This window comes from Mustela nigripes, chromosome 2 (genome assembly GCF_022355385.1).
Source record: "Mustela nigripes isolate SB6536 chromosome 2, MUSNIG.SB6536, whole genome shotgun sequence".
NCBI lineage: Eukaryota > Metazoa > Chordata > Mammalia > Carnivora > Mustelidae > Mustela > Mustela nigripes.
The window spans coordinates 217,412,035-217,434,555 of NC_081558.1; the positions used below are offsets into that span (position 1 = coordinate 217,412,035).

General features: G+C 65.2%; 1 long non-coding RNA gene across 1 annotated transcript; it reads left to right on the plus strand.

The window, feature by feature from the left end:
- Positions 1–115: 115 nt before the first annotated feature.
- On the plus strand, positions 116–20,984 carry LOC132012452 (uncharacterized). Its single transcript, XR_009402612.1, has 3 exons — positions 116–288; positions 14,442–19,107; positions 20,898–20,984. It is a non-coding gene; the product is annotated as an uncharacterized LOC132012452 (long non-coding RNA).
- Positions 20,985–22,521: the final 1,537 nt, after the last annotated feature.

Genomic DNA, 22,521 nt, shown 5'->3' on the forward strand with positions numbered 1-22,521 from the left:
TTCTCCGGGACAGGACCCCCAGCACCGGTGCAGAGCCGGCAGGTGATGTGGACGTCACGGCCCACAGCTGTCTCGGTGGAGGAAGTTGTTCCCTCTAGGGGATTTTGAGGGGGATTTCCAGCCAGGGACCAGCTTTTATTGAAAGTGCTTTAATGGGTCTAAAAGGTCACTCCTTTAGCAGATGAGTCACTTTGGAGGAGGGAACAGCCACAGCATCTTCGGGTCCCAAGCTGGGCCCTGGCACGGTGGTCGCACAGGGCCGAGTCGGGCTGCCGAGGGAGGCCGCAGGTGAGCCCCCTCAGCCCGGCGCTTGCTGCCGGTGGCCAGGCCCCAGGTCTGGGTGGTCACTTCTGCTTGTCACCTGGGCCACGGAGGCCCAGATGTGCATGTTTCTGCTGTGTCTGACATTCGATTTGGTGAGCTCCTGCCCTCTCCCCCCACCACCCCTGCAAAGACTGACAGCAGGAAGGACAGCGCACGCCAGGACGGTGTGGCGCCCCCGAGGCGTGTCCCTGTGGGTGTCTGGCAGGGAGAGTGGACGTTGGCCTCCAGCCCGAGCTCTGGGGCTTGGCCCGTGCTCCCCGTCGTGAGGCTCCCAGGAGGCCATGCTGGCTGCGAGCGTGGGCAGTGGGCAGCCTGCCCCTCCTGGAGGTGGAGGTGCCACTTCCTGTCCCCATAGAAAAGCCTGTAGTTAACCCAGATGGTTCCTCTGGTCCCAACGAGGATGAGCCCACCAAGGCCAGTGCGTGGGGACGGAGAGGAGGGAAGGCCCGTCCGGGGTGGCCTGTGAGCGGAGCGGCCCTGCCCGGGGCACACGGGGACGCTCGCGGACCTGGTCACTGTGGCATGCTGGGCAGCTCGTGTCCAGGCCCAGTGCACTGTCGCCGTTCTTCCTGACGAGTGAGCAGCCCCCGGCGCCTTCTCAGGACCCTCATTTGAACAGACGGTGGGGTGGTTTGCAGCTTCTCCTGGTTAAAGTAAAGTGGGGGTGGCGCCTGGGGGGGCCGCGTTGGTGGAGCCTCTGTTGGTTTCGGCTCAGGGTGGTGGGATCCAGCCCCGCGTCGGGCTTGTCCCCAGTGTGAAGTCCGCCTGGGTTTCTCTCTCCCTGGCCTCCACTCCCGCTGTCAGTCGGTCTTTAAAACGATGAAAACTAAATGAGGTTACAAGCAACATTCTGGTCCCGGGACTGCTCCTTCCGGGCACTTTCTCAAACGGGTCACGGAACCAAGGCCAGGGGCGTCGACCCCCACGTTGCTGTGCAGAGTCTTGGGGTGGGAGCTGGGGTCTCATGGATGCTTCGGGGCCCTCCCACTGCATGGCCTCGGGCAGGAGGGTCCCCAGGGCCTTCCCTGGGGGCTTCTGTGGCGAGATGCCCTTCTCCTGGGAAGCCCCACTCACGGCTGCCTCGGCTGTGGCCGTGGCGGTGGCCGTGGCCGGTGGCTGATGGTGGGAGTCCCCACAGCGAGTTCCCTCTGCACTCCCTGGGCTCGGCTGTGTCTTGGGTAGAGGGTCCTGCCAGGTGCTCAGCACGCTCATGGGACCTCCCCTGGACGGGTGGGTGGCCGGTCGGTAGGGGAAGGTGGGCTTAGCTCTCAGAGCCCAGGGCGGCAGCTGGGTCAGAACCCGGGCTGAGCGGAGCGTGGCTTCAGCAGGGGGGCCGTCACCGCGTGTGTCACGGCCCACCTTCCTGCTGACGCGGGGCAGGTGGGAGCACCCAGACCCGGGTTGTGGGAGGCGCTCGGCACTGTGGGGCTCCTGGGGCCTCTCTGGAGGTGCAGGCGGCCATGCCAGGCCCTGGCCCTCCACGTCCCTTCTCCCTCAGACTCATTCTGGAAGCTTCTGCAGACCAAGGTGCCTGACAGCAGGAAGACAGCTCCTCCGACCCCTCCTGACCCGCATCCCCACTCTCCGGTACGCCCCTGCCCTGCGTGCTCCTGCCACCTCCAAACCCAGCCTCAGCCCTGGCCCGGTGTTCACCGCGTGTGTGCCTTTGTGGCAGGGAGAGACTCGACGTGTTCCTCCTCCTTGTGTGACTCGACGTGTTCTCACCTCTAAGCTCGCATCTCCGCACGCTGGGCTCCGCCTGGGGCTTTGGGGTCTGTCCCTGTGGAGTCCCTCACCCCCACCCCCATCCAGCCGCGTCCAGCCGCGCCCCCTTGCCCCAACACCGCGAGATGTTGCATCCCCAGCACCTCCACGCCCATCTCCGCCGCCAGGAGTCCCACGTGCCTCCCCCTGCCAGGCCCGGGACAGGCGGGGAACCTGCACCCCATTTGCTCGCAGCAGGAGTTTGCCGGGGGTGACCGCTGAGTGCACATGTCCTGGCCCATGCCGGGGTCCCGGTGGTTCCTCACGGACGATGTCCATGCCAGGCCTCCTGTCCGGCCCCCGGAGTGTGGCCCTCAGACCACGCACTGTCCCTGTCTGTGGGGCACAGACCCTCTCTGCTGCCTGATCGTGTGCCCGTAGAGCCGCCGAGCTCAACCCACAGGGAGCCCGGCCTGTGCACGGGGCTCAGACCCAGGACCACACCAGGGCTGTCTGTCCTCAAAGCCGTGCCATGACCCATTGGGAGTCACCTTGGGGCTGTCCCTCCTGGGAGCCCTGTCCCCTCTACCCCTCCTGGGCTGGGGCCACCTGGCTCAGTGGGGCCCCCGAACTTGTGGGGGCAAAGGGACATGTCAGCCCCTACGGTTTCCAGGGTCTGCCTCTTCCAGCGACCCCCTGCCCTGCACCCCACAGCATTGGGTCACCCCGTCGGTGCTGGGTGTCACGCAGACCCCTCACACTGTGCATCTGTCCTGTCCCTTTGCCGCTGGAGGACAGGGTGTGTCCAGAGGGGCAGGGAGGCCCTTGCTGCCTGGGGACAGCCCCGGGGTGAGTGGGTGGGGCAGCAGGGGCCCCTCAGCAGGACAGCGATGGGACAGCAGCCACGAGGGCACCCCGCCTGGTGGGCAGCATTTGCCTGGCTGACCCCACGCCCCCGCACCGGGCACCCTGCGTGTGGTCCTGGGGCTGTGACCCCTCCTCCAGGGTTGGGGCGAGCCAGGGGAAGGGCCCAAGTCCCCCTACAGAGAAGTGGGAAGAAACCCCGGAACATCTGGAACGGGGGTGCCTGACTTCGCCCGTCCCAGGCCCGTGTCGGCCCCTCTCGGACCTGAAAGTCTGAGGCCACGGTCTCAGGAAATATTCAGGAAGTTCTGGGAGGCCTGAATTTCAGGATGACTGAGCGGGCAGCTGTCGGCCTGGGACGGAGGGGAAGTCCCTCCACCCCAGCCCCGCGGCCGCCCGCAACAGGAGCGGCGAGGGGCCCCGTCCCCTTCCAGTCCCTCCCCACGCGCAGGGGTGACGTGCCTGGGGTGTCTGGGTCTGAACTCAGGAGACTGTCCCCACGCTTCATTGTCAAGACGATTTCCTGAACCGGTTCCGCTTGCGGCCGATCCGCGTCGGGCCAGTTTGGCCGTTGTAAACGCCCATTTCCGTGGGTCTCAGCCCCTTCACGCCGTCGGGCAGCGTCCCCACTGCCCGCGTCCAGGCCTCTCCAGCTCCCCGCAGAGCCCTGGCCCAGGAGGTGACGCCCCCCACCCACCCCGTGCCCTCTGTCCAGCCCTCGCGCCCCCGGCGGCCTCCGGGGAGTGGACCACAGTGCACGTGGCCTTGGGAGCCGGCGTGTCTCCCTCCAGGCGGCCCTCGAGGCGCCTCTGAGTGGCAGCAGGGGCCGGGCCTCGTCCCCCGTGAAGGCTGACACTCCGTCACGGTGCAGCGGGCCTCTCCCTTCTCCCCAGACGCCCCGTGGGCTGTTCCCCGCATCCCGGCCGCCGCCACGAGGGACGCTGCTGAAGGCTGGGCCGTGCGGACGCGTCTCTGAGATCTGCTTTCGCTTCTGGTGGAGGAACGTGGGGTTTCTGGGTCACAGGCCAACGGCGCGTTAGGTGTTTGAGGAACCGCAATGGTGCATCCACGGCGGCTGGGCCGTGTGCGGCTCCACGCTCTGCGCAGCGGCCATCCGCACGGTGTGTGCAGCGGCCGTTGTGCCATGTGTGCCGGAAAGTTCAAGGCCGGGGGGCGGCGAGCACCCGCACCTTCTCCCCGAGAGAGCCGTGAGGGCCTCCGCTTTGCCTCTCACCCTCCCGGCGCGTCCATCGGTTTGGACCTGCTGTTGGGGAAGCTGTGGACATTCGCACACTTGTCCTGGGCTGAGGGGACGTCCTCACGGGCTCCCTGCTGTAGAACTTCCGCAGGAGAGCCTGTGGCCCTGGATCTGCTGCTCCCTGGATGCCTCCTGGTCCGCAATGGCTCCCAGTGTGTCTGGGCCTGGACCCCACTCCCGAGGACGTACCCTTTGCTGCAGACGGTGACCCACACTCTGGGTCCCGCTGCCCCTCGGGGTCCCCGGCTGGCCGGCCGGCCCCTCCCCGGCTTCCTGTAACCTGGGAGGTGGGTCTACAGTGGCTGGCCCCATCCTTAACCGGTGCTGCGGGTGTTTGCTCCCAGCGGGCAGGTGCCGGGCGTGGGACCCCAACTCTGGCCTCCAGGCCGCGTGCTGTGACCCCTCCCTGCCGCAGCCCCTAGTGGCCCCTCCCGGTGGCCTCTGCTCCCCCTCAGTCCCAGGATGAGGCGGGGATCACAGCAGGGGCCGCGGGGGACCGAGTTCTGGGCTTGTGGGCACCCTGGTGACTGGCTGGCCTTCCTCCGCGAGGAAGAGTCCCCCCTTCAGGTTCCTTCTTTCCAGCCTCTTGCTTTTCTGGGTTGGTTCCCGATTTAGATTTAATAAAGCAACTCTCTGAGTTTTTATTCCTTCAGGGTGTTAGAGGCGAACCCCAGCCCTGATTCCGGGCAGAGCTCAGCGCGCCCTCGGCTCCACTCCGAGGTGGCCGTCGGGCCCATGCCAGGTGCCTGGCACCCTCGCTCCCACCTCACCTGGCCCGTTGCGGGCCTGGATTCGCCGCTTCCCCGGGTCCTTCCGCGGACGCTGAACATCCGGTCCCAGGCAGCCCACATGGGCCGGGCGGCGCACCCTCCGGATTCTCCAAGGGCCCCGCGGCTGTCAGGCACGGGACGTGCAGCGGAGGCTTCTGGACCCTGGCGAGCACCCGATGGTTTCCGTGTTGAACCTCACGCCGGCAGGGCTGCAGACCCCACCGTGGTGTATCTGGGCGCCTCCATCACATTCTGAAACTCTCGGTTTCTAAGAAAGTTGCCGTATTACTCAGTCGCCGGGTCTCTGGGAGGCCTGGTTCCGCAGCCGCAGCCCCGAGCCTGGCAGGTTTCCTCGAGCTCCTGGGCCCGGCTCCTCCCCTGCCGCCCCTGCCAGGGCCGCCAGCCCAGGGCACACGCGTGGTGCACGGACACGCGTCTCAGCAGGTGTGTTAGTGGCTGGGGATTATGGAAATTTAGCTGTTTCCTCGAAGTACCAAGAGCAGTACCTTGCATATGGACTTTCTTTTTTGAACCTTGAAACTATTTTGACTCAGCCCCTGCTCAGCCCCTGCGGGTGTAGGGCACCCCCGCGCGTCCATCAGCCTGTCACCTCCTCCCTGTCCTGCGAAGCTCCCACACAACGGGCAGCAGCCGCGCCACCGGCTCCCCAGGCTGGTGGCTGCCACACGCGTGCTCCGGGGGCTCCCTTGGGTCCGTGCACAGAGGCAGCAGGCCCTCCCGGGGTCCCGGGCTCTCAGCTGCCCTCATGGGGGCTGGCGGTCGTGGGAGCGCGTGTCCACGACTGCCCGGCTGCCCACCCGGCCACATCCGCCCCTCTGGCCTCCTCGGTCTGTGTTGACAGGAGCACGTGGGTGGCCTGGGCTTTCCTCCCCCAAGCTGCTGTCCTTTGGGGGCATTTCCTGAGTCGGCCTGGCCTGGCGAGGGGCCGCTTCACTCTGTGCGAGCTCCGTTCTCCACGCTGTGTGGCCCCGGGCGGGCTGCCCAGCGGTCGGGGCCTCTGCATCCTTGCCTGTGAAGTGGGGAGAGTGAAGAAGCTATTTCCGGAGGCGCCGGGAGGTCAGGGCAGGTTAGTCCAGGGCGGCAGGCGCGGGGTGCAGACGGTGTCGGGACGTGACACGTGGCCGGGTTGTCAGCAGGCTCCAGAGAACAGGGCCGGGTCCCCCGTCCCTGCCCGCGAGCGGACGCCACCCTGGGCACAGGCGGGAGGGGCAGGCAGGTGCGCAACGTCGAGGAGAGGCGCCCGGAGGCTGAGGCACAGGGCGGTCGTGGGGCCGGGGGCTGAGCTCTGTCGGAGGCCCTGGGGCGCTGCCGGGGGGCCAGAGCGCGGAGGACATGGTGGAATGGCATCTGGAGTGTCCCTTAGCGGCTGTGGCGGGTCGCCAAGCTGCGGTGCGGGAGGAGGGGGCCCGCTGTGGCCGGCGGGGCCGAGAATGCCAGCCGGCAGAGATGAGGGGCGCTGGGCCGCTCGTTCCGGGGGTGATGGGGGTTGGGTGCTTGCCAGGGTACATCTGAGATGACACTGGGGCCTGGGAGGCCAACTTTGGAGTCTTTCCTGGAAGAGAAGCAGCAGTGGGGCGTGTGGGAGGGGGTGGCCCCAGCGGGTTGGGGGCCGGAGGTCAGAGAGGACCCCATGTCCCGGGCCCAGTGGGAGAGGATACTGCAGTGGGGACTCTGGTCGGTGCAGTCACTTTGGGAGAGCACACGTGTGTTCCGTGTGGGCCCCGCTTGTCTGGGGGTCCCCGACCTCAAGGGCAGGGACTAGAAGGCTGGCTGTCTGCTGTGGGGCCGGTGGAGCGGCTTCGGGAGGCCCTGCCTGGAAAAAGGAGGCACATGCAGGTCAGGCAGCATCCGAGGGCAGCCTGGGGCGGGAACTAGCTGCCCACCGCTGCCGGCCTGCAGCGGGGTGGCCGGGAGGCCCCGGCTTCCTCTCCCCTGAGCTCAGCGCCCCGAAGGTGGGGGGCTCCGCCCAGGGGTCCAGCGCCCCTGTGCCCTTCTATGCCCCCTTCTCAGACCCCGCGCTCCCTTCACGATGATGACCCCAGGCGTGAGGGTCTCAGGAGAGTGAGAGCGCATTCGCAGACGTGGACAGGAAGCCCTGGTGCACCAGCGCCCCGCGCCCCAGCCGTGGCCCCTCATGCCACGCTGTCTCCGGAGCCCCCAGGACTGAGCCAGGACGCGGGAATGGGTGGCTGCTGGCACTGGTGCGTGAACTTGACTGGGCTTCTGTGCTGGGATCTGGAGTGAGGTCTCACGGCCCGCCCTGTCCTCACCAGCGCCGACCAGCCTGGGGCACAGCGGGCAGGGCTGGGACCTCTGGTGCAGGGCAGCGGTGGGGATGGAATGGACCGACTCCACGGGCCTCCTTCACTCCAGGTGCTGTCGATTCTAAGTAAGGCCAGGGTGTGGCCCCTCCCCTTGGGGCACCCCTGGGCCTCTCTTCCCCTCTCGGGGTTCCCTGCCTCTAGACTTCTCTGCGCCCCCACCCAGGTTCCTGCGCCCTCCCCAGCTCAGAGCCCCTCCCTGCACGGCCGCCTGCCCGACCCGACACGCTCCCTCCTGCACCCGCCGGCGGGGCAGCGAGTGACCTGGAGCGCCAGAGCCCTGCGCACGCTGTGCCCTGCTCTGCGACTACCCTCCTTCCCTGGCGGGTCCTCCTGCCTGCAGGGTTGGGGTCGCTTCCCAGACAGTGACCTGCCTGCAGGGTTGGGGTCGCTTCCCAGACAGTGACCTGCCTGCAGGGTTGGGGTCGCTTCCCAGACAGTGACCTGCCGTCTGGGGCCTGGTCACCCTTGTTTTGCCTCCTGCCCCTCGCTGGCCACAGCGAGTCTGCTGTCCCCTGGCCCCACGGGCCAGCCCGCGTTCCGGAAGGTCACTGTATGACCGCGGGCTGGCCGCACACGGGCAGACGAGTGCCGTCCCTGGGGGGGAGGCCTGTGCTGATGCAGGGATGCCGCGCTCTCCTGCCCTGGGCGCTGCGGGAGCCCACGGCTCCTCGGGCCTGACCTTGCCCGGCCTGGCCTGAGGCCAGTTCTCCCTCGCCGACTGTTCTCTGGGAATTTCCTGGTCAGAGTCCTCGCCACAGACACAGTCCCTGGGGAAACCCCGTGTGAAAGTGCAGTCACCAGGTCGGCGGCGAGAGTGCAGGCTCCAGCAGGACCAGGAGGGTACACCTGGCCTCCTGGGAGGCACAAGCAGGTGTCTCTTCACGCCCGGGGTGGGGTGCGTCACACTCTGAAGGGCCATCCCTCGAGGCCATGCCCCGCCCTGCCTGCATGGGGACCTCGACCTCTTCGAGCTCAGAGCTCTGATCTCCAAGCACCTTTCTGCTCCAGGGCCTTGGCACGGGCTGTCCCCACGCCTCCTCCCCCGTGCAGGGCCTGTGCAGGGAGAGGCCTAGCACAGCATGGACGGCCGTCTTGGGCTCGTTGGATGAAAGTCGGTTTAAAGCCCCACAGACTCCTTGAACTTGAAGGAGCAAAGGAAAGGCCATTGGGGGATGGGAGAGAGACTCTGGTGGTGAAGGGTCTGGGAGGGCTGACTTAGGAGGCTTACAAGGCTCCAGGGGCGCCGTGAGGCCAGGGCTGAGGGGAGGAGGGCCCAGCACGTCTCCCGCACGCGTGTCTGGCTCTCCAGGAGCTGTCCCCGGAGCGGGTCCCTAGGGGCCGTCACAATGGCTGGAGCCCAGGATTCCATCCTGTTCTGTTCCATCGCCTTGCCCTGACCCCAAATATCCCTGCTTCTAGGCCCCTTTCCACAGGGGCCTCTGGCTCCTGGAAGGTACCTGCAGACCCTGTTGCCTCAGGAACGTTCTGGAAGGTGTGAGGCAGGTGGGGCTCCAGCGCCCCGTGCTGGGGCATGCAGGGTACCCCTTGCCTCTTCTTGGGCAGCCCAGCCGCCAAGGGCCCCTCTCCCGGGAGCCACACTAGGTGCTGCCTGTCAGACTCTCGGGTTCTCAGGAGAGAGAAATCCCCTTTCCTGCTTGGGCTAAACTGAGCCTCGTGGAAATGTCGGGCGGGAGTGGGGCTCCGTGGGGACTTTCCTGGGAAGCGACAGGGGACTTGCCCTGGCTTTCCATTTCTCCGCGTGGGAGCCTGACCCTGAGACAGGCCTGGCTGGGAGGAAGTGAGCTGTGGGCGGCACCGAGTGGAGGGCAGAGGGCAGCGTCCTGCCCCGGCAAACCCTGCAGCCAGACACGGGCCGTAAACCAGGGGCGGGCACCCCGCCACCTTGCTGGCCAGAGCGCCCTGTGCCCTGGGCTGGGGTCAGCGAGGCTGGAAGGCGGGGCCGTCCACGGGGTGAGGGCTCTGAATCCCGCCCGGCAGCTGGTGCTTCCCCACTCCCGGGACAGGAACAGGCTGTTTCCTCCACAGACCCCACAGCCTCTGGGTGCTGGGATGGGTCTGAGTGGACAGTGGGCGCCCCGTACTCCGTCCCCGCTGTGGCATGGGCCTCCCGCTCCTCCACGCGTCTAACCCCAGGGCGCACCCCGCACCTGGGACCAGGGAGGAGATACATTAGTGGCCTGGGCAGGTTCTCTGGCCCCATGGAAAGTGGGTCTCAAGCCCCTGGCAGAGGACAGCTGGACGACCAATGCTGTGGGGGCCTCACTCAGGCGAGGAAGGCCCCTGACTCCCATTCAGCCGTAGGGCACGTCGCCTCCTCCTGAGGCAGCCTCCCCTTGGGGCCAGGAGCGCGATGTGTCACCATTAGAGGGACACCGTTGGATTCCCGTGAGATGACCAGCTCGGGAGGAACTCGGAGGACGCGTCTTTACACCTGCCTGTGGGAGACCCCGTGTGCTCCCGGGGTGGCCCAGCCGAGCCAGCTCCAGGCCGGGTTCCCACCTGCCCAGTGCTGCCCCCACCGGTGCCCGGGGCCGTCCGTGCTCCAGCCCCGCAAGTCCTGCGTGTCCTCCACGTGCGGGTTTTCCCACGCGGCTCTCCACGGGGCTCCCTCGGGACGGGAGCCAGGAGCAGCCGGCCGGGCTGCTGACTGCCAGGCCCCAAGTGGAAGGTGTGTCCCTCCGAGCACAGCGTGTGCTCCCGTGTGGGGCTGTGACAGGAAGCCCGGTGTCGCCCATGCTTCGGGACAGCGTCCCCAGATCAAACCCACAGCAGCACTAAGTGACAGCTTCACTTCGGCATCGAGGTTCAGAGCCGTGAAGAGGTGGGCGGGAGCCGTGCACGTCCGCACGGGTGGTCAGACCTCACAGCGGCGACCGGGTTCGCCCCGTGCACCTGGATGCTGCCTGCACGCCCGACGCCGTCCCGCCAGCCGGGGACGCACGGGCCCTTCCCTGGGGTGAGGGCGGCCGGGAGGTGTGCTGAGTGCAGAGGGAGGGGCCGGACCTTCATTTGGGTTCCTGGAGAGGGGAAAACACCTCACATAAGAAAGCTGGCATGTGCCGGCTTGAAGGGGCGGGTGTGGCTGTGGCTAATCTCTCCCGTTATTTTATGGCCAGAAAGAAGATTCTGGTATGAGCCTTGGTATGGACAAAGAGGAACCAGAAGGCCCCCGTCCTCACCCACCCCACGGCCACCCCCGATGTCCGTCTGGCTCCAGGAAAGGGAAGGCAGGTGGCCAGTGCCGTGTGCTGGACAGTAGCTCTCCTGACCCAAGGCCACCGAGGCTCGTTGGGGTCACCTGCCTCTGCAGAATTATGAGCGTCTGTTCACGTTTGTGTGGGTGGATGGATTCGCGGCGGGACTGGAGAGAGCAGCTCCGTTATGCAGAAACAGAAACTCGTCTCTGGGAAGGAAGCTTGTGTATTTGGACCCTGGCCTGCGGCCAGGTAGCAGGTGCTGGAGAAAGTCTGGGTTCTGCAGCCTGGCGGGCGTCTGGTCTGGAGGCAGTGCCCGCAGCCCCGGTCAGTGCACCCCCTGTCACAAAGAGCCACAGGCACACGGGCACCCCACCCTCCCCACCTACCTGGAGTCCAGCTCCTCTCCTGGAAAATTCCTGGGCCTCGGGTGGCAGCCAGGATGCCCAGGAGTGGCTGGGGAAGGTGACCTGCTGGCCCCCGGTGCCCCAGGTCGAGAGCAGAGCAGATGCTTTCCCATCCCCCACCAGCTAGCACACCCTAGAGTGTCCCCAGGCTCACGTCCTTGGGGAGCCCGAGGTTTGCAGCACTGGAATGTTCTCCCTCGAGCTGGCCCTGGGGGGCCGGGTTGGAGTTTCCCCGGGCAGCCTGGAGAAAGTGAACACGGGTGGGGCTTGCCGGGAGGGAACGGGCTGCGCAGCGGCCGGGCGGGTGACGGGCGGCAGGGACTGCCCGCCGCTCCCCGTGGCCTCTGGCCAAGATGCACGACTTTCTCCAGGCGAGTGTCCAGAGGTCTGACACCAGACAGAAACACCGCGAATGTACTTGACGCCGCTGCGTGGTGCATTTAAAGCCCATAAAATGTGCATTTCCTGATTTGTGTGTTAGCACGGCACGAATAAGCAGACGGGAAGAACCCACACGGGCTTTTTCACTCCGCCCGCGGGCAGAGGTCCAGCGCGGCCGGCCCGTGCTCCGTTCGCCAGGCTGGGGCTGGTGCGGCGGGGTCCAGGCGCTGGGGCGGGGGTGCCGTGGGCCTGCTGCTGTCCTGTCCCAGGGCCGCCCTCAGGGCCCTGCCTCCAGCCAGCACGGGGCGCGCAGAAGCCTGCCTGGCTCTTCTGTGCCTCCCGGAGACGGCTGTGCCCTTGCGGGCTTCGGTGGGGAGGCCAGGCCCGCCGGAGAGCCTCCCCCTGGAAGGGCGGCCGGTTCATCACCGACACGCGTCTTTAGGACCCTTTGGCTGCAGGCCGCGTGGTCGTGGGAGTGACGTGGGTGGAGATGATCCAGGTGCCAGCCTGGATCTAGCCTGGAAGTCCGCCTGCCCCGGCCCTTTGAAGCCGGGGACTTGTCGGCTTGCTGCCCGGCCGCCAGCGCCCTGCCTCTGCAGTGTGTCTCGGAAGCGACGGGCACCGGTCACCTGCAGAGCTGTTGGATGTGGGTGCTGGCTGCCGGGCTCCGGACGCCGCACGCGTGTGCATCTGCGTGTGCATCTGCGTGTGTGTCTGTCTGTGTTGGGGGTGGGCAGCCCGCCTGGCCTTGCACACACACGTGCCCCTCCCCGCCAGGCAGCAGAGGAGCTCAAGGGGCTCCTGAGCCCTCGACCCTGCTGAGCAGGGGAGAGCTGAGAGCTTGGGCAGGGGTAACCGGGGAGGTGGAGCTTGCCTGGACCCCAACATGCCCCTGGAGACCTGCCCCCTTTCCCCACAGGGAAGGCAGGGCAGGAGGTTTCCTGGAGACACGGGCCTCACAGGGCCCACATCCCAGTCGTGCCGCGCACGGTCCTGCACCTCCCTGCCCCGGGCTCATCTCCCGACAGGCGGGGCCTCTCTCTCTGGAAGCCGAGTGAGCAGGGGGTGCTTCTGTGGGGCCGTGCGCCCGCTCTGTGCCAGGGTTTTCAAACTGGAGCCCCTGACGGGACAGGCACCATGTGTGGGTGTGGGGATCCCGTGGCACACCGCCCGGGCCTGGGACTGCGGCCGGGAGACCCCAGCAGTAGGGCTGGGGCCCCAGATGGGCGTCGCCAGAAGAGGGGAAGGGCAGTGAGGGCCAGGTGGCCGATGGGGAAGGTGCCCGGGTGCCCAGCACTGACCCGGAGCCGTGACTGGTTTCCGGCCGAGTGTCTCTGGTGTGGACGCCGGATCAGCTTTCTTCCAGAGATGCTGAGAGGGAGGGAGTTTATGGGGCTTCTGACACCGGTCGCTTCGGGCACAGGGCTGGGTTCTGGCGGCATCACGCTCCTCCTTTGGGAAGGAGGTGATGTATTCGTTTCCACTTGAGTCACCGGGTCCGTTTCAGGGCCTCACCTGAAATCCCCAGTTGGTCCTGAACCTGGGCTGGAGCCCGGGCGGGCGAAGACCACATCTTGTCTCCCCTCGGGGACTGGGGGCAGGGCTCCTCAGGCTGACGCCAGCTGCTGGGCGCTCTCACAGCACGGTTCGCCTGGAGTCTGCGACGGGACGCCAGCAGCAGCAAACCTGGCCGTGGGCACAGCTGGCCCGTCGCTGGCGCGGCCCGGACACCACGCCTCCGGGCTCAACGGCGACCGTGCGTGTGGGCTGGGTCGAGTCCCCCCTCGCAGGGACGGGCTGAAGACGATGGTCTGGGCCGTGCGGGAGGTGAACGCGAACCAGAGGTCAGACGTCACGGAGGGACTCAGCTTGGTTTAGTTGAGTGCGATGGTGTTCTTGGGCCTCGAGCGAGACGTTTGTAGTTTTGGCAAATGTACACCCGGCATCTCGGGGACGGATGGAGGCACGAGCAGCGTCGGGCGTCCGGTTCTTCAGCCGTTCTGCTTCTCCGCCCTTCATCGTGGGCCACTGAAGACTCACACACCACGGCCCGCGTGGGGCCCCAGCATAAGCCTGGCCGGTGTGATCTCAGCTCAGCCTGCCTGGCCGGTTTGCCCGCCACCTTGGAGGGGCAGGAGAGGACGGGGCAGAGGGGTCGTCTCTGAATGACCATCCCAGGGTGGGCTCCGAGCCCAGGAAGGCCCGCCGGCCCCCTGCCTCGGGCGTGTGGCCTGGAGCAGAGGAGGGATGTGAGAGGGTCCAGGGAGGCGTCCCCGGGATCGGCCTGACTTTGTGCCTCACCACGCCCTTCTGATCCCCTGGGCGCTGGTCCCCACCCTCCCGCTGCCACGGCCGCCTCTGCTGACCCCCGGCTCAGGCCTCCCGTCCCGGGGCCTGCATCTCGGGGTGTCTGCACTCTTCCTCTTGCCTCTGCTCCTTCTCGGCGCTGGTGGCGTCCTGCTCCCAAGCTGCGCTCGCACTGCTGGCGTGGACGCGGTTTGGTGTTAGTGTGCGGAGACCGGACACGGCGCGGGGACCGCTGACTCGGGAACGCTCCTGTCTGCAGGCACACACGGCTCCCCCGGGCTGTCTTCATGGGGTCACGTTTTCCTAAATTAGAGGAGGCTTCCCGTCTCTCTCTGTGGCCGTGTTTATGCAGGATGGAAACGGCTCTTCAAGAGTTACACGTGGTCCCGGCGGGCTGGTCCTCAGCCCCGCTCCTAGCTTCTCCCGTGGAAGCCGAACTTCAGTGTACTTCGATGGCTGAGCCTGGCAATTCCTATTTTGCCAGTAAAGCAGCCTTTCGCTCCCGATTTTCATGAGGGTGGGCTTGACTGCCTCATTTCAGCCGCAAGTCCTGGAGCAGCTCTGCGGCCAGCCTGGGCTCCGCGGTCCCGGGGACCCAGGTGCGATGCTCACAGACGTTTTCGGGAGGGCGAGGCAGAATCTTCGGTCCCGTGCGGTGCCGCATGATTTACTTCTGATACGGCCGTGTTCCCGCGCAGGTACCGATCCCGGCCACCCCCAGGGGGATCTTCCTGGTGGAGCTCAGGACCCGCAGGCGCCGCTGGCCTTTCCTTACCCTGGTGGCCGGGGATTGGCTCTTTATTTAAGTGAACGTCCGTTACTGCTCTAAGTCCCCGGTAATCGGATGCATTCGTTTCTCCTCTTAGGCACTTCAGACCCTACAAGAAACAGCAGCAAACAAACCAATCGTCCAGACACTTACGTGGAACTTTTTAATCTTATAAATGAGCTTTTAGCAAATCAAGTTCACTTACGTGTCCTACTGCTTGACGGACGCACATTATGAAACGGTTCTTAGCTTAAACTCCCGACTCTCCCAGCAGGAACGGGCTATTCCCGCCCTCGAGTTTAACCAGCCTCGAGACGAGCCTCGAGATCGCCACACGAGCACCGCCGATCTGGTGCGTCGTTCCCAGGAGGCCTCCGTGGGCGCGGCGCGATGTGTCTGTGGAGAATTTGATGGACCGTCGAGCTTAACGTGTCTGTCACAGAAATACGTCGCAGTCACTTGCAGGCTCTTCATTCTTCAGGTGGCGGCAGACCGTACGGGACGCGAATTCACCGTGCTCGCCACTTCTCGGCGCACAGCCCAGCAACAGGAGCACGTTCGCAGGGTTGCGCAGCCGTTCCCGCTGCCCACCTCCGGGACCCTTCATCTTCCCAGAGTGGAGCCCCGTCCCCGGGAAACGCCGACTCCCCAGCCCTCCCCAGCCCTCCCCAGCCCCCGGCAGCCACTGTCTTACTTTTGTCTCTGCGCCGACGCCTCCGCGTCCCTGAGATACGTGGATCACACAGGATTTGTCATCTGGTGACCGGCTCGTGGCACGCAGCCTCGGGTCGTCCAGTCCCTCACATTGTGGCAAATGTCAGGACGTCCTCCTGCTGCGGGACTGACTGCTGTTCGCTTGTCTGCGCCGTCGACCCGGCCCTCTGCTCACGGACCGCGGGGGGTTTCCTTCCACTTTCTGGCCATTGTGAAGAGTGCTGTGTGGCCGTGCGTGTGCACATACATACCTGTTCAACTTCTAGCTTTTGCTTTTCGGGGGGTGTATGCCCAGAAGCGGGATTGCTGGACGACATAGTAGGTCTTTAATTTTTGAGGGGCCCCATCCCGTTTTCCGCTGTCACGCACTCCCTCCAACAGGGCACGCGCGTTCCAACTATCCCTCGTCCTCGCCAACACTTGTGCTTTCCTTTTTCTTTTTCTTTATTTAAAGCTCTTTATTTTTGTGTATACACTTAAAAAATTAATGGACTTTATTTTTTAGGGCTGTTTCGGATTTAAGAGACGCGGAGCAGAAAGAAGAGACAGTTCCCACCTCTCCCTTCTGGGGCCCTTTGGTTTTCTTGTTTTGTGTTGCTTCTTGTTGTTTGCAGAGCAATCCTAGCGGTGTGCAGTGATCTCAGTCGCTTTGGACGTGAGTTTCCCTAGCGATTGGTGATGCGCAACATCTTCTGCTTGTTGCCAGTTTTTGTATCTTCCTTGGAAAAATGTGTATTCAAGTCCTTTGCGCACTTTTACAATCAGGCCTGTGTTGGGTTTTGTTGAATGTTATTAGTTCTTTGTGTGTTCCGGATATCAGCCCCTTATCGGGTCCGTGCTTTGCAAACACTCTCTCTCCTTCTGGGGCTGCCTTCACCGTGTTGATTGTGTCCCCCGACGCTCAGCAGGTTTTAATTCTGACGCAAATCCAACTCATTTATTTTTTCCTTTGATGCTTGTGCTTTTTGGTGTCCTGCCCGAGACATTGCTGCCCCGTGCCACGAAGCTGGCCCATGCTTTTCTCTAAGGGTTCTGTAGTTCGAGCTCCTGCATTTACGTCTGGGCCCAGTGTGAGCCAGTTTTCGTATCTGGTGTGAGCTGAGGGCTCAGCTTCGTTCTCTTGCCCCGGAATGGGCTGGTGGGCTTTTCTGAGAAGAATCATCCGCGTTCCCGCTGGAGATTTCTGTGTTCTTGTTTTGTTCTGCCTCTGGCTGTCCTTTTGGCAGATTGTTGAACTGGGGTCAGAGAGTGCTTAATCAAGACCGTCTGTTCAACCTTGGCTTGAATTTGCGAGCCAGCACGCCTGGGGACAGTCATGCACAACTTCTGATAAACCTCAATTAACAATAAAAACGCGCATGCGGATGGAGATCTAATAGTGTGAGTCGTCCTGGCTGGCAGCGCGCAGCGCACTGGCGGGCCCCGTGGTGATGTGAGGTGGGTGAGGGCCTCGGTCGCGGCCCCGTTGTCACTGTGATGGCACCAGGATTAGCCCGTCCTGAGGCTGGCCACTTGCCACCTCTCCCGCCCACCCCTGCACGGAGCCCACAGTGCTGCCCTCCTGCCCTCTCGCTGAGTCACCGTCCTGGCCGGGACCTGCTGGGCAGACCGTGGACCTCCCTCGTCCGCGACCCCGGCCACACGTACCCCCACCGCCGGCTGTGAGGGAGTCTGAGCTCGTGTGTGCCCATGTGTGTGGACGTGGCAAGCCTGGCTTCCGGCGTCCCCTGGCTTCCGTCCCTCTCGTCGGGCGGCCCCTCGGCTGAGTCATGTGTGGGCTTGTGTGCCCAGCCAGGCCGGTGCTCCTCGAGGGTCAGGGCTCCGCCTGCTGTCCTCCTCGTCCCCGTCTGCGGCTGGTGCCGCCCGGGGCATGTTCCCGGTGCACGGCACCCACGGGAGGCCTGGGACGAGGGTGGGGGCCGGTGTGGACCACATGCACCAGGTAGAGCCCAGCCGGGCCACGCATGGCACTTGCACACTGACGGCCAAGTCGGGGGAACCGCCGACCCGGACGCTTGATCACGCGATGAAGCCTCTGGAAGCCGGGACTTGGACCGGTGGCCCCGTCTGGAAAGGCTGACGGCCACGTGCAGCTCCCTGCCCGGGTAGGGCAGTGAGTCAGAAAGCTCAGTAGCGCTGCCTCCACTGGGGACGGGGAATGTCCCTGAGCCCGGAGACTAGCACCAAGCTGTTCCCCGGGGCCCACCGGTCCCTGTTGCTGGGCCATGTGTCTGGGCCAGGGTCCCCCGCTGGACTGCCTGGCCTCCTTCCCATGACGGGGGGCCGTCTCAGTCCCCAGGTTACCCGGAATGGCTGCCCGGGGCACAGCATACATCTCTGAGCTTGGGGGCCCTGTGGTGTCTCCGGGGAGCGGACAGCTTCTGCGGCCTCGGGGGCCAGGGCAAAGCCTCAGCCTGGGGAATGGGAGACACCCCTCCCCCCGGGACACAGCGCTGAAAGGGATTCGCTGACATGGGCTGGGACACTGGGGTGCCTGACGGGTCCCCAGTTAACAGTATCCGTGCATGAAGGCAGAGCAGGCCCCCGGCCCCGGGTGGGCTGGGGTGGGTGAGTCTGGGCAGAGACACATCAACCCGTGGGCGGCAGTGAGGTACCCCACATCCAGGCACCCCGGCCCCGTGTGGCTGTCCTCCGTCACTTGGCACTGACAACACATCCTCCCCGCGTCATGAGCATTTATGTCCTGGGGGCTTGGCAGCCCTGCTACACAGGGGGACGTTCCTGCCCGCGGCCATCCCCCACCCGCCACTTTCCGGTCACATCGCCCAGGGGGACAGCAGGGCCCGACCAGCTCTCCCACTGCCCGGCTGCATGTTCGCGGTCAGGCCCTGCCCGGTGGGCTTCCTCCCCCCGCCGCCCGCAGCACATGGTGGTCCCTCGGTTCAGTCCCACAGCACATGGTGGTCCCCGATGTAGGACTCACCTGGGAAGGTGACAGGCCCAGCGCCCACAGCGGCAGGTTGTGCCCCAGCAGCCCGAGTGAGGCTTGTCTTGCTCACCCCCTCGCCGCCCTCCACCGCTCACCCGCTGGCCGCTTGTTCAGAAACTTCTAGTCACCATACGCACAGCCGTGGCTCCTCACAGTGCCTCCCAGATGCACAGGCCGCGCCATCATGGTTCGGGACGAGGTGGCCGTGAGCTCACTGTCCACGGAGGACGCTGGGAGCGGCCAGTGCTGCAGCAGACTTTCTCTTCTGCCCCAGAGAGTCCCGGGAAAACCCCAAGAAGCCGGCAGCCGTCCCAGGATGGTTCTATGAGTGGCTCCCTCTTGACTTCTGGTCTGCCTCCTACCCCTGGGGCCTCGGGGGCCTCCCCTGGCCCCTGGGCCACCCCGCAGGCTGGCAGGACCATGGTCCACGCAGGCAAGCCCAGACCTGGGGCTCAGCCCCTGCCAGCTCAGCCAGTGGGAACAGTGTTTCTCCGGTCGCTCCGGGGGGGGGGGGGGGGGGGAAGCAGTGTCCATGGTGATAAGAGGGCCCCTGGCCAGTCCCCCCCGGGAGCCTCCGGCCTGCTGGCACGCGTCCCATCGGGGCTCTGCCAGTGGGTGGGCAGGAAGGCGTGAGCTGCCCCACAGTCCCCTCTTCACTGCTGGGGACACGGGCATGGCCTGAAGGAGGACAGCCACGGTGGCAGGAGAGCTGGTGCCCACCAGGGTAGAGGGTGTCGCCTGCCCCATCCTGCCGGCCTCCCTGGTCCCCCCACACGGGGCCTTGACCATGTGGCTGGCTTCGGCCAATGGGAGCAGCCGCACCCCAGCCAAACCTGTTTGACGCTTCACGTCTTCCTGTACCCGTCCTCCTGGAGAGCCGGTGCCGGGCGACCCTGGAGGGGCCCTCTGAGGCCGGCCATGCCGGCAGGGCTGTGACGGGCCCACAGTCCTCACCTGTCAGCCCAGGATGCCGTGAGCCTGAGATGTTGAGGCCGCTTGTCCCTGCAGCCAGCACTGACCGATAGGAGAACCCAAAGGAAGTTAAACTCGTTCTGAGGGCAGATTCCACTGTCCCGTGACGGGTGGCGACTTGTACGAGGTGGGGGTGACGGTCAGGCAGAAGGCTTGGGGACGCAGCCCAGGGTAGGGGAGCAGGAGGGAGCCTGGAACTCGCATTCAGGTGCCCGGTGGGGCAGAGTGATGGCACGGGGCCTCGGCTTGGCTGGGGGACACTGAGGGGCAGGCGGGGTGTGGACACCCGTTCTCAGTCCCCCCTGGGACAGCGGCTGCCTGTCTCGGGATCGCCCTGCTTCCTTCGGGAGCACAGATCCCCGCCTCCCAGCGCCCCCCAAAATTTGGGGCAGTCACGTGTCGGTGTGCAGACGGTGGGCACAGGGGCAGAAGCGGTACCTGCCCCCTCCAGGCCTGGCCCGAAAGCCCTCCCTAGTCTGAGCCCCATCTGGATCCCACACACCGCCTGGTGTAGACTCTGACAGCTCAGAGCAAAACCTGGGAGCTGCTGGGTGTGACCTCAGGCCTCCCCGGGACACACCTGCCTCGCCTCCCTCCCGTGTCCCGGACGGCACCTCTCCTCCCCCACCCCCTGTGAGCCCTGCGGTGGCCCCCGACTGCCCACGGGATGGAGGGTGGGTGTCCCTGGGGCTGCTGCCCCCTGCGGCCCCAGGTCCCCAGCCGTCCTCGGGCCAGGACCAGCAGCTTGCTTTCGAAACCCTGTGGCTCACAGTCCTGAACCGTGTTGAGAAACTCCGAGCCCCCGCACTGCACTTTCTAAAGTTAACGGCTGCACGAGTAAACCAGGACCCCCCGAATCAAGGCCATTCTCCAGTTCACTGTGGCCAGGACTCCCGGGGATGCGGAGAGGCGGGGGCCAGGGCAGCGGGTGGCGAGCACCCATGGGCTCCAGCTGGTCGGGGGTGCTGTCTGGCTTCCTGTGTGGTCCCTAGAGGCAGCGGGTGCCTTCCTGCCGTGGCTCGGGGCTCAGGGGGCGGGCTGCTGCCGCAGGGGTGCGGGCAGAGCTCTCCGGGTCCCCGGGCAGGCTCTGGCTGCTCTCGCGGCCACCGCGTCTCAGGAAAGCTCACGTAGCTGTGCGGGGGAACGCCGTCAGCAGCTCGGAGCAATTTCCCACGCCCCCTCTTCTCCCCGCAAGGTCTCATTTCCCTTCATCTGCTCCCCAAGGACTTTCTCCCAACACGTTTGTGTTTGAAGATGTTCTTTTCTTGATGGCAGCGGCGTTCTTGCTTTTCCGCGGTGAAGCGGTCGGTCCGTGGAGGCGGGCGTGGGTGCCGCGTCCCTGACCGTGAACTTTCAGACCTTCCGCTTGGCCTCCGGGCTGTGCGGATTGGGAGACTCGGCTCGTGTCGGACGGAAACAGCCGCGTGTCATCACGGCGTGGGACGGGGCAGATTTGCTGGGAGAGCGAGTCTGCGGGAGGCGGGCCCCATGGGGCTCGTGTTCCAGAGCCTTCTGGAGCCCAGCGCCGCTCTGCCCCGTCCTTCGTGTTAGACGCGGGGCGGGAAGGGCTTCTGCTGCAGCTAAAAGTCAAAAAGCCAAGTGTTGTCTTCCCTAGGCGGTGCCCCAAGTCACAGGACTTGGGGGCGCTTTGTGGGGGACCCTGGGACTCCTGGTTCCCGGAAGGTGCGTTCAGCAGCCCGTTCCCTCGTGTCTCCCTGATGTGGGGGCCGGCCCGGTCCCGAGGCGGCTGGCGGTCTCCCGCGTTCCCCTCCCAGGTGGAGGCCGGCAGTGTGCCCTCGCCACGCGAGGCGGGGAAATGGTTTAAAAGCTCGTCTCATGACGTGTTTCTCTGTTCAGCGTTTCTAGATATTTATATACGTAGAAAATCAATTAAATCTCTGTGTTTATGTGTTTCAGGTGTGTTTTTGTCAGAGAACCCCAAGTGGCAGCCATCCCTCCCCCAACACCGGTCCCCTGGGGATGGGTCTGCGGGTGGTGGCCGCAGCGGTGTGAGCTCCAGGGGAGCCGCGGAGCCGCGTACGGGTGTGTGGACCCGAGACAACACGCTCTGGCTAGTCGCCGTCCCTAGCGATGCGGGGACATAGCAAAAAGCGGGTGCCTTCCGTAACGGGGGGAGGGACCTCAGGCTCAGTGGTCCATCGTGGACGGTGGCTGTGTGAGCGCAGCAGGCCGTGTCGGGGCTGGGCGGCATGGGGCACGCGTGTCATGGGTGAACCGGGCTCTTGTGCGTCTTGGTTACTATGTAAGAATCACGTGCCCGTCGTGGCCGCGTGGATGAAGGTCATGAGCCCGCGTGAGGCGGATGGCTCAGACCTGCCGGGGGACGGGGGGGTGGGGTGGGGTGGGACCCAGGCTGGGAGGGCAGGTTTGTCCTCGAGGGCAGGCTCTGGGGAACGTGGCTTTCGTCCCCGAGGCTCGAAGGCGGGCGGAGCAGGAGACGCCAGGGCCCGAGCTCCCCGGCCTCGGGGCCGCGGCTGCACCAACGTCGAGCTGAGGCCGCGTCCCTTCGCAGCCGGGTCCGCCTTGGGGGCTGCCGAGCCGCTCAGCGTGCGGACGAGCCTTTGTGCCGTGACTCGGGGTCTCCCCCCGCCCCCGCTCTGGCTTCCTGGCCACCGTCAGCGTGACCCAGAATGTCTGTGTCCCTCCTGCCACCGCACTGCACCCCTCGGAGAACTCACAGCACATGGTGTGGGCCCAAGAGTCGCCCGCACAGCCGGGCTCGCCCTCAGCGGGGTCGGCGACAGCGCGGTCGGCGGCCACTCCGAACGACGTCTCCAGAAAGGAATCTTCAGGCATTGAAGCTCCGGGGCCTGGTCCCCTACCTCTGCCCCTGGGAAAGCGTCTGGTACTTCTGTGCCCCCAGTTCGAGGACCACCAGCCTAGAGGGACCCCTGTGTTCTGGCCTTTTGTCCCCCTGGCTTGCCTGGCCTTGGAACAGTGTCCTGTACCACAGGGTCGCCTGTATGTGACACCCTCCACTGACGGCCGGCACGCTGGGGACGGGGACAGCCACGTGGCCGTCCTCATCCGCCTTCCTCTTCCTCCTCCCCCTCCCCCTCCCCTTCTCGTTCTCTTATTCAGTAATTGAAAAAATGTTATTATGTAACAATTGTTCTCAGTAAAAAAAAAAAAAAAAAAATCTGAAAAACCAAAGAAATCTGAGAAGTCTGTAAGAAAGTGCTCTGTGTTCCCGTGCCGCCACCGCTGTGCTGCCCCGAGATGACCACTTTTTTTTTAAGGTTTTTTTTTTTTTTTTAAGATTTTACTTATTTACTTGACAGGGACAGAGAGGCCGGCGGAGGCAGAGGGAGAGGCAGACGCTCCGCTGAGCAGGGAGCCCGATGCGGGGCTCCATCCCAGGACCCCGAGGTCATGACCTGAGCCGACAGCAAACGCTTCACTGCCTGAGTCCCCGGCGCCCCCGAGATGACCGCTTGTGACCCTTTTTGCTTTTTGCCGCTGTTTCTGAAGGGCCTCTGCTAGTCCTTGTCTTTTATTTTTTTTTTAATCTTCAGATAGC